Raw genomic sequence first — 11,186 nt, 5'->3', positions numbered from 1 at the left:
GGTAATTACAGATCAAGTGCAGCGACCAAACAAGCTTTCCCATGAGCACAGAGTTTCCTCTCGGAAGAAAAAAAAAAAAAGAAAAGCTAAGAGCTTCCTACTTCCTGTGGTCCTGCTAATGAGTGCGATTATCAAACCAAACAATAGTTAGAATAATTGCAGCATTAAAGGGTGGACATCTCCCAGGCACTTCCTGTCTGGGGTTGAGTGACACGCCGCTGGCTTTCCGCTTCCTGCCCATGTGAGTGGGAGTAAAAGGGAAAGGGGCGGAGCCTCTCCTGGCTAATAATTCCGGCCGCGCTAACAAGGTTTGCTAATGCAGCGAGATCAAATACGATTAAGCTTTGTAATTGTCGAGCGCAGAAGTGAGGCAGTGGCCTTTATCAGCTCTCATTTTCCTCGGACGATAATATGTCACTTTTTTTTTTTTTGCATCCGCATTATCTCATCGTGCATCTTAATTTGATGATGGAAAATTTGTTTAGCGGCTCAGAGAGAAACCCATCGTCTCAGCGTTGTTTATTTATTTATTGTTTGAAAAAGAAAGATGATTCCGTCGGTTACACCTGCACACCCGTAAAAAAAAAAAAAAAAAAAAGAAAGAAAAAAGAGCGAACCCGCCGCCACCATCAGCTATTATTTTCCCTGGGAACCAAAACAAAAGGAGCGGCTCGATGTTGCGAACGTACTTTCTCACACTTTCTGACATGTTTATACTCCAAACAAGGGAGCGGGAGCAGGCGGGAAAAGACCGATGTCAGCACTTTTGCCCTTCAATGCCGAGCTGTCACACTGCGCCTCCAACCTTCTTTTTTTTTAAACTCAACCGGCGCTCAGACGTGTTTACAGGGGGGTCGTAATATATGTAACACCTCAGCTGTTCCTTCTCTGTTGAGCAGGCAAAAAAAGCACTGAACAGTGTATTCCTCTGCCAAGGAGATTATTTTACTTATAGAACAAAGACGCAATGAAATCAATATATAAAAAAAAAGCTGGCAAAAACATAACCTCCTTGGCAGATGTAATTACTAAGCAGTATCATGGTTCCCACTAATCCTTAGAAAGTCTTAAAAGGCATTTATAGGTAAATACCGCAAGTATTTCCATTGTAGACTGAACTTCCCTGTCTTTGTAGCATGTTCGCGTATTCTTTTATGCTACAAACTAGCTTAAAATATAGCCTTTAATTTTCCGAACATTTTTTCCTACCGAGCTTTAATACAAGATGGACGTTACAGAGGAGCAGTATGGAAGCATTTGGATTTTTTTAGTGTCTTTTTCGGACGAAGATGAAGACAACTGAGGATTAGTCTTTACATTTAAATGTATATTGTTTTAATTGTTTAAGCGCTTTGTGACCCTGGTCTGGAAAAGCGCTATACAAATAAAAATTACTTACTTACTTACTTGCATTTTTTCTATAACTCTAAAAAAATGACAAATTACTCCCTAGTCGACATAAGTGTGAGTAGAAATTGAGTGAAAACGGTTGCACTACCACTTTAATTGGCATTAAAAAGTCTTAGATTAAACTGTCAAAACTCTTTTATCTAGTGACATTTAGACGTTTGAATTTGACAACATTGGGAAATGGAAATGTAACAGGAATTAGCGATCCAACCAACATCTTTCTATATTGGCTGGTCCTACATTTTATTTGAAATGGGATTTAAAAAGTCTTAAAAATTATTGCCTTATTATTATTATTTGCCTTAAACTGTTGGAACCCTCAGTCAAGAGCAGTAGGTAAAGAACAATTGAGCTAAACCAAGGATTTGATACTGATCGATTTAATACTGGCATCATTCTTATGGACCACCCTTTAGATAAGAACAATAGCAAAACGAGTTATGGACACAATACGTCTGGCCAATTGCTGAATCAGCAGAAGTCTGGGCTGGTTTCTTTGCAATATTGATGGAAAGTTTGTGTTTTACTCATTCTTAGTAGATTACAAGCTTATTTATTTCAGGAAATTTAACTGAAAAAACAACTTGATTTGAAAGGTTTCATGCTAATATGACTTTGTAAGACCTTTCAGTAGTAATCATTACAACCAGGTAACAAACCCTTTATGAACCTATGACCTGTTAGGGTTTTTTTGTGTTCCGATGAACCGACCCCTCCCCAGCCTCGTACGTGGTGATGGAATGAAGGACAGACACATGGATGAGTTTAAGAAAAATGCTCGTCTAGTGAATTATGCAAAAGTCAGAGACAAACTTACGTGCACACGGGCGCTAGCAAGCAGAGAGATCTATCGCAGACGTCTTCGGATGCCAGAACGCAAAGATCAGACAAAATGGTGGATCTTTATAGTAGAATATTCAGGTTAACGCCTCTAGTCAAATGTGAATGTAGGATTGGTCAGTAAGTGTAAACATTTGATTCTAAGATGTCCGGTCGCACGTGAACGTAGTGGAAATTTACCAAAAGTTGTTGTTTTCAAGAATCTGTTCCCAGCGACTTGTGTCCTTCAAAGTGAATTCTCAGACAGGTGTCCAGACGTCCTGGAATCTGGGATTGTTTAATCTTTCTGTGTGTGTGAGGCTTTGTGACCTCGGCCTTTGAGTTGTGAACCTGAGTTTAGTGAATGCAATGCAAGAATAGGATTATTTAATATGAATTAAATATGTAAGATTATCAGTTAATCAAGTGACTATTTGAAATGTGTGTTAAATGTAGGTGATTGATTACAGTAAAGTTGTCATTTCCTTACAGACCTGTATCTCAATTGTTAAAAAATGTTTTTCATGTTTTTAGGAGAAATTTAAGTTTGAAAACAAGCCTACTCACAATGTTTCATCCACCAATTATTTTTGGCCTAAAATCCTATCGTCGCCATAAGTACGAAGCATTCAACTCAAGCAAAGGATCATGGGAAAGATAATGGATTAAGAACTTTTCTACTGAGTTTAATTTTTGGTCTTCTTGTAAAATAAGAAAGTGTGTGTCAGATTGTTAGGGACTCATTTCTTTATTTCCTGAAGATCAACGTTGAATTTGCAGCAGCAGCCAAGTAATAGAAGAACTAAGCAGGAAACAAAAAAAACGGAACAATTTCGTTATCATACAAGTTTTGAAAAGAAAAAAAAATCTTCTGGATCAACATTTGTTTCCTTGTCAGCCTGTATCCTCCTCTGACATAAGTCATCTGTCACTAAAGTGGATTAAGCGCTTAAGCAATCGCAGCACATCATTCCGAGGTGTCAAATGTTTTTGTGTTGATTTAACAACCGAAAGTTTGTGTCACAATCTCATATTTACTGCAAACTTTAGTTTAAAATCTTTCTAAATGCTTCGGTAATTTGTACAGAACTGGTCAATTTAATTTATTATTTTTTTAAAGTGAAAATACCTTGTGAACTTTAACTGAATATATGTGACAAATACAATGATTAAAAAATGTTGTGAGGTTTTGGCTCGAGGTGGACCTAAGTGCAGATTCAAACAACTTAAAAAACAGGCAAAAACAGAAAGAATCAAACTTTTTTTTAATCATAATAGTTCAATAAAAAAACAAAAAAAGTTCTTAAGTGTCCATATCACTGTTCGAAGGAAACTCAAAACGCAAGTCGGGCGGAGAAAAAACACGAGGAGAAAGGGAGTGACAATTATAATCGAGCGCCTGTTGCTGCAGGAGAGGTGGCTTTAAGCTCTGCTGTCGAGGTTCAGTAGTGATGGGTGCTAAAAAAATGTTTTATCAAAAAAGAATCTGATTTATAAAACCTTTTATTCCAATAATTATATCGCAAAATTTAGAAAGATAGTCAGTTTTATTGTTATCGCAAGTCTCTGTATAATCTGTTCCTTATCTTAAACACTGGCATCTATGTGGGTGTCGATGTGTTGACGAGGCTTCATGAAACAGCTGATGATGTATCATGATACAGTGTCTTCATTTTGAAAGACCACTAGATGTCAATCTCAGTTTAAAAAAAAAAGAGGATGCCAGGTTTGATAAATAAGTAGATCAGAGCCAAAAATGTCAAAGCATAGAGTGACATCTAGTGGTCGTTCGAGATGATGACACTGTATCATGAAACCTCATCCCAAAAAACTTAATATTTTGGGATCATGGAAAGAAAAGACACACAACTTGGGTCTGAAAAAAAAAAAAAGTCACAGAACAGGTAGACTGGACGGCCATACTCCCAGAATGCAATAGAAAGTACAATCGAAATCATTATATCATGGTTAAACTATGAGGACATTTCTCACTTCATGTCTGATCAAGCATCCAGGAAACAATTTTAACATGATTTCTGGTTAAAGAATGCAGAAGTATAAAAGGTGGCCTGAGCAGGAAGTACACACGAGTTTACCTGTGTTGATTGATATATTTATTATTATATTATTATTATATAAAACAACAACATAGTGTGCTAATGGACTCTCAAAAAATGCAATACAAATAAACGACATCAAGATAAAACGGTGAGTGTTTACGGAGCGATAACTCACGGCTCTCCGCTCATCATTTGGAATGCACTCCGACAAGAGTATCGTATCACATGTGATTAGCCACTAATCTTGTTCTTGGTCAGGGTTTCCTCATTTGATCTGGTTAGCGATAGCACGAGAGCTGATACGGCAATGATGCTACTGTAACTCTAGTCACCCCATCTATCCCAATACAGTATGTCACATCCTCCATAACTGCCCTGCGTATTCCTTTTCTCTGCTCATTACCTGTTCTAGGAACTCGTCCCGGCTTCATTAACTATGTATTGCTCGGCGGTTGAGCAACAGGCGCCACCGTGAAGGTACTCATCAGGTGACTTTGATGTATACACTGTAGCGACAAACCAGGATGTCATTAAATTACCTTGTATCTGACTACAAAGTCTTGTGGTGAGGAGGAACGAGTGGAGTAGTACTATGGGGCAACAAGGTGCAGTAATACTACACAGCCACAAGCGCCTTCGCAGAGTAATAATAAAGCCTAACTGTACAAAACTACAAAGACTTGCAGAGAAATACCATAGAGCCTCATGGAGTAATACTATTAGGCCTCAAGGTGCAGTAGAGCCTTTGCAGAGTAATACTACAGAGCCTTGTGTAGTAATACTACAGAGCTTCATAGAGTAATACTACAAAGCCTTGCAGATTAATACTAAAAAGCTTCGCAGAGTAATCTTTCAGAGTCTCGTGAAGTAATACTTCAGATCCTCTCAGAGTCATACTACGGAGCCTCGTATAGTAATACTACAGAGCTTCATAGAGTAATACTTCAGAGTCTCGTGAAGTAATACTTCAGATCCTCTCAGAGTCATACTACAGAGCCTCGCAGAGTAATACTACAGAGCCTCGTATAGTAATACTACAGAGCTTCATAGAGTAATACTTCAGAGTCTCGTGAAGTAATACTTCAGAGCCCGCAGAGTAATACTACAAAGCTTCGCAGAGTAATCTTTCAGAGTCTCGTCAAGTAATACTTTAGATCCTCCCAGAGTCATACTACAGAGCCTCGCAGAGTAATACTACAAAGCTTCGCAGAGTAATATTTCAGAGTCTCGTGAAGTAATACTTCAGATCCTCTCAGAGTCATACTACAGAGACTCACAGAGTAATACTACAAAGCTTGCAGAGTAATACTATAAAGCCTGACGTAGTAATACTACAGGGACTTGTAGATTAATACTACAGAGCCTTGCAAAGTAATACTCAGGAGCCTCGCAGAGTAATACTTCAGAGGCTTAGCAGATAAATACTACAGAGAGTTAATCAAATTTGATGGAGACTTCCCTGCTTGAGACATTGGCTCATGCCCTCTGTAATGTCAAGTGTAAGTGTTACAGTGTGGTTCTATCATAAATAAGTTTTTTTTATATAAGGAAATACTACTTTTACTATATTTTTAAATCTGTTTTACTTTTTCTAAAGTCTTACAAACTTAGATTAATATGATAATTTAAACAATCTTCCACCGAGGACATTAATCCGATATTTAATCCAGTCGCCACAAACACGTACAAAACTGTAAAACACAGAAACTAAGAAACTACTTAAATCTCGTAACCGATCCGACCAACACCAACAACCTCCTATATGTGTGGAAAAGTACCTCAAGTGTTAAACTTCCATCGCATGACCTTTGACATCTCATTTCCTCCCATTGAGCTATTTTTAGAAGAAAAAAAAAGTTCTACCTCATTGTCTTTCAAACGAACCGATCTGGTCTTGGTGGGAAAACAAACACGGAGACAAGTTTGTTTGTTGGTTTAACAAGAACCGACACTGATATTTGAGGAGGATTTCATTTCAAAATCACTGGAACAAAAGACTTTTCTAAGACAAACAAAAGAAGCAAAACTTAGATTATCTTTTCACCCATAGCTGTTATACTTTTTATTCAATCTTTTTTTAATTGTTTTGTTCATTTTTTTAGGAATTAAAGAAAATTAATTTGGGAAACACTTCAAATTTAAAAGCAATAGACCCTTTGTTTCATAAAAAACTTCTCCATAGTTGGTAAAAGAATAGAAAATAAACCAAAATTGATCAGTTTGGTTCAGATTAGCACCTTTATATTATGGAAACATTGCCCGCAATTTCAGGGAAAACAACTTTAACGAATAGGTTAATCCAGTTAGTTAATATTAAGTTGTAAATCATGTGACATACTTTTTTTTATCATTTTATGTGGCCCCGCCGGAAGGTTGGCTAAAAGTCTACGTACAGTAGATGAATCTTCATCTTTATTTCTCTTTGTTCTTGTTCTTATTTTATTTTTGATTATTTTTTTGTGAAAAATTGCTGTATTTGCTGTGGCTATTGCAAAAAAAACAATTTCTCGAAGGAGACCTCCTGAGGGATCAATAAAGCTCTACCTTACCTTACCTTACCTTATCTATAAAGATGTTTTTAAGTTAAGAAAAAGTATAATTTAAAAATAAGGTTAGAGATCTTGATATTTTTGGTGAACTCAGAAGGAACATTAAGATAATTTCAGCTTTAAAGAATGTAAATAAAAACATCAAAACCAGACTCTTGTTTTGGTGAATACACATTTACGTTTGGCCTCCAACTCGGACCGCGAATGGATTTCGGCCCCTCGTGTTATTGAGTTTGACGCCGCTGTCGTGAATGATGAACGATAACCTTAAGAGAGATTTGCCGCCTCACATCTGTCTCGACGGCGTGGGCTGCCACGGAAAGTAGATCAGTTCGACTGGGTAAGTAGACCACCGACCTTCCAACCACACGTTAGTTTAGAATCTAGTCGACTCCAACCGAAAAGATAAAAGCTTTAAGACCCAAATGAATTCTTAATTTTTTCTCTCCTCACATAACGACGTCATCGTGAAGTGATTTTAGCTTCTGATTAGCAACGAAGGTGTGAAGCTTGAAGACATGGATTTTGTTCGTCACATCGGTAGCAGAGACGGTGAGCCACTTCAAGGACGAAACTTGCCTCATGAAAAAAATAAAAACAACAAAAAAAAAACTCCCCTTGAACACCACCCGAATGTCACACCGGAGCCCCTGTATCCTGTCGGTCTTTTCATCGCAGGAAGTTGAGGTCGGGGTGTCGTCAAACTATGACGGGTGAATCATAAAGCGACGATGAGTTGAGTGGTTTATCTGCGGGAGGAGCAGCGACTTGTGAAGATTGCAACTTTGACTGTAGTTTTTAATTCCCACTGACGCATCACCGAGGAGGGCAACGACGCCGCCTACACACAAGTGTGACCGGTTTTTAAGTTTTCTTTAGGAATCGGGAGATATGACTCAAGGCTCTTTTAGAGTTCATTGAAAACATGTGTCAAACTAATGTCAAGAGTCAAATTTGGACCACCGAGAGTCGTCTGCAAAAGCTTTAAAGGGCAAGTGATGTTTTGATTGAAGTGTGTCTTAAATTGATCTTTGACCTCTATTGTATCATCAGTGTCTGTTTGTACAAAACTATGTTTTCATTGAAATATTTACATTTAAAAAAATGATCCCACCCACTAAAAACACTTTGTTTTTCTGGAGATTAAATCCTGTTTAACATAACCACGCCCCCTCTGCTGTGATTGGACAAGCATCAAGGTGTGTCACCCCGCGTCATCAATCCTGGAAGTCTCCACCTCCAAGGGACTTGTTGTATAAACAAAGCTGGGAGTTATTACAGCTGGCTGGAGGAGAAGTGAAGCCATGACAACGTCATAATGGACTCCGCTCTCGTAACCTCTCGTTCGCCCAGATTTCAGACGAACTTTATAAAGTAATAAGTACAAAACATTGTCATGATGATTGACTCACTGCATCTTGAGGAGAAAGACTTCTTAGAGGTTTGTTCTAGATCAGTGGTGGTAAACTCAGTTTCCTCAGGGGCCACATTTGATACAGTGGCTGTTTTGAGGGGCCATCCAGCAAAAACAAAGGAGCCAAAAGTATAAAAAGCATTAAATTCAAGCTAAATATGCTACAATTGTTATTTTATAATCTGACATGAAAGCACTTTTATTCCGAATACGTTTTGATATCCTTTTTGAGGGGCTATTAAAACTGTCGGTACAAATCTGTTCCTTATCTTATCTTAAACAATGGCATGCTTTTGGATCAAAATTTCAGCAGAAACATTAACCTACTTTGTTTTCGGAGAACCTCGTAAAATAACGGTTGATGAGGCTTCATGAAACAGTTGATGAAGTATCATGATACAGTGACTTCATTTTGAAAGACCACTAGATGTCACTCTCTGATTTATAATCTTTGACTCTGATCTACTAATTCAATGAAACCTGACATCATTTTCAAACTCGGAGTGAGGCATTTAGTGGTCTTTTAAAATGAAGACACTGTATCATGATACCTCATCAACTGTTTCATGAAGCCTCATCAACACACCACAACATTTTTAAAATGTATTTACAGATTAATCCTTCATCGGTGGAAGCAGGTCAGCCCCGTTGGTGGTGAAACAGAAGAGATGAGTTTCAGAGAAATTTAAATAATATCACTCCCCACCTGTAGTGGGTGATATTTCATTTACCGAGGTGCCGCGACCCCCCCTCCCCCTTTTATACCGCCGCCTCACCCGCCATGTCTGTCAGAGGCTGGCCCTGATGCTCCCCTGCAGGTGATAACAGATTAAACCTATTCCATTTCATGCCTCAGGCTCCCAAATACAATCCATGTGAGGCTCCTCCAGGCCCCGCGGCTCCTTCGTGCCCCCCTACAGGACTCCCCCTCCTTGGGTAGAAAGCTGGCAGCGGCTGCCCCAGTCCACTGGGCTAAGCCGGCAAGATGGAGCCCAGTAAGATTATAGGCCATCTGAGAAAATTGCCGTGTGTGAGTGTGTGTGTGTGTGTGTGAGAGAATGTGTAAGGGACAGTTTGTGTGTATAAAAGGGTTATGTCAGCTCCGATGATCCGTGAGCGGCGTTTTAACACCATCACCGTCTCCTTTTCACTTATTTAAGTTTAGAAAATCATCCAGAAACATAATTATGACCGAGAGTGTCGCGAAAGCATTGAGACTCGGGCGGAACATTCGGGTCACGGAGGTCAAGAGACAATGATGAACTCTACTCTAGCGCAGCATTCTTATGAATTAAATCGCTAAATATATATTGAAATAAAAGGCGGAATCAGAAATACTTTATTAATCAACAAATCCAAATTGATTTTTAGTTACAGTTTCACAGTATTATAATAAAATGTGTAACGTAAACCAGCCTAAAGTGTCTAAGATTTAAAAGAAATCTTAAAACATACAGTTTCCCCAAGTTTCCATCAACCTGTGTATGTTTTTGGACTATGTCAAATATACAGTATTTATATTATATGTAAAAATGGCAAATTCCAGAATAAGTCCTATCATTCACACAAGGTGCTGACACAGTCCTTTGAATGATTAAAACCTTTTTTTGTTTTTGGTTACAAAATCTTGTCTTTAATTAACTTTTGTTTTTCCAGGATAAAACATATGTACTTGTATCATTTTGAATTTGAATGTACTTATTTTTTCTGTATAAAGTTACCTGTACAAGTCCTTCAAAAGACTCCAAATTTCTGATTGTATTTTATTGACTTTTTTCTGTTGTGCAAGTAAGTTCGATATTAATAATAATAATAATAATAATGCTACTGCCATCTGTTGCTCCATTATTAAGCCATTATCAGTGTTTCAAATGCTAAAAAAATCAAAATCAAAAGTAATCCTAAATCAAAGTAGTTGGATGTTCATGTTGATATTTTGACGTATAAAGATACTAATGTTTAAGATAAGATAAGGAACATAGCTTATCAATGTCAACTATTAAAATTAAACTTCCAACAGAAGGAAAAAGTTAAAGGAAATTGCTCGGTGAGTGTTGGAAAAACACAGATATTATTAGAAAGAGTGTATTTCCAGAAGAAAATGCAGTGTGAATGCTGACCCTGCTGTGCCGTGGAAGTAGAAGTGGAATTAGTAGTTAAAGTAGAAGAAGTGGAATAAGTAGTAAAAATATAAGTAGTAAAACAATAAAAGTCATAGCAGAATTAGTACAAGTAGAAGTAGTAGTAGTATTAGTAGTAGTGGAAGTATTAGTGGAATTAGTAGTTAAAGTAGAAGAAGTGGAATAAGTAGTAAAATTAGAAGTAGTAGTAAAATTAAAAGTAGTAGTAGAATTAGTAGTAAGGTAGAAGTAGTAGCAGTGTTAGTAGTAGTGGAATTAGTAGTAAAAGTAGAAGTAGTAGATCAAAGAGGAAGGAGTTGAAACATGAGTTGATTATTTTCCCCATTGAAATTAATGGGGTAGAAAGAGAGGAATAAAAGAAAGAGTGGAAGAGATAAAGAGAAAGCTAGAAAGTAGACCCGAATTTCGGAAACGAGCTGAATTGATACAATTTTGAATGGTTCAAATCGGATAAAATTTTTGGGAGAAGTGGCACAAAGTTTAGGTCAGAAGAAAACAGGATCTCAATTCTTCCCAGCATTCACACAATTAAGAGAGAAAGAATAAAAAATGTATATCACAACCAAACTTTACTTACTTTAAGGACTGTTTGGTAAATATACTTTGTTTTGTTTTAGGCAGCGACTTAAACAGCTAAGGGATTTCAGCCCTCAGTAGTAATAGTGATGATAATTATTATTAAATAGGTGTGAATGAGTCACTTAAGTGCTTTACAAGTTTCTAAATCGCCTCTTGTTTGAGTGTCTACAGTAACTGTTTCCATCCAGATTTGTGTGTTCAACTGTGTTTGTTA

Source organism: Callionymus lyra, chromosome 3 (assembly GCF_982586985.1).
Source record: "Callionymus lyra chromosome 3, fCalLyr1.hap1.1, whole genome shotgun sequence".
Classification (NCBI taxonomy): Eukaryota; Metazoa; Chordata; class Actinopteri; order Syngnathiformes; family Callionymidae; genus Callionymus; species Callionymus lyra.
This window is presented reverse-complemented; position numbering follows the sequence as displayed.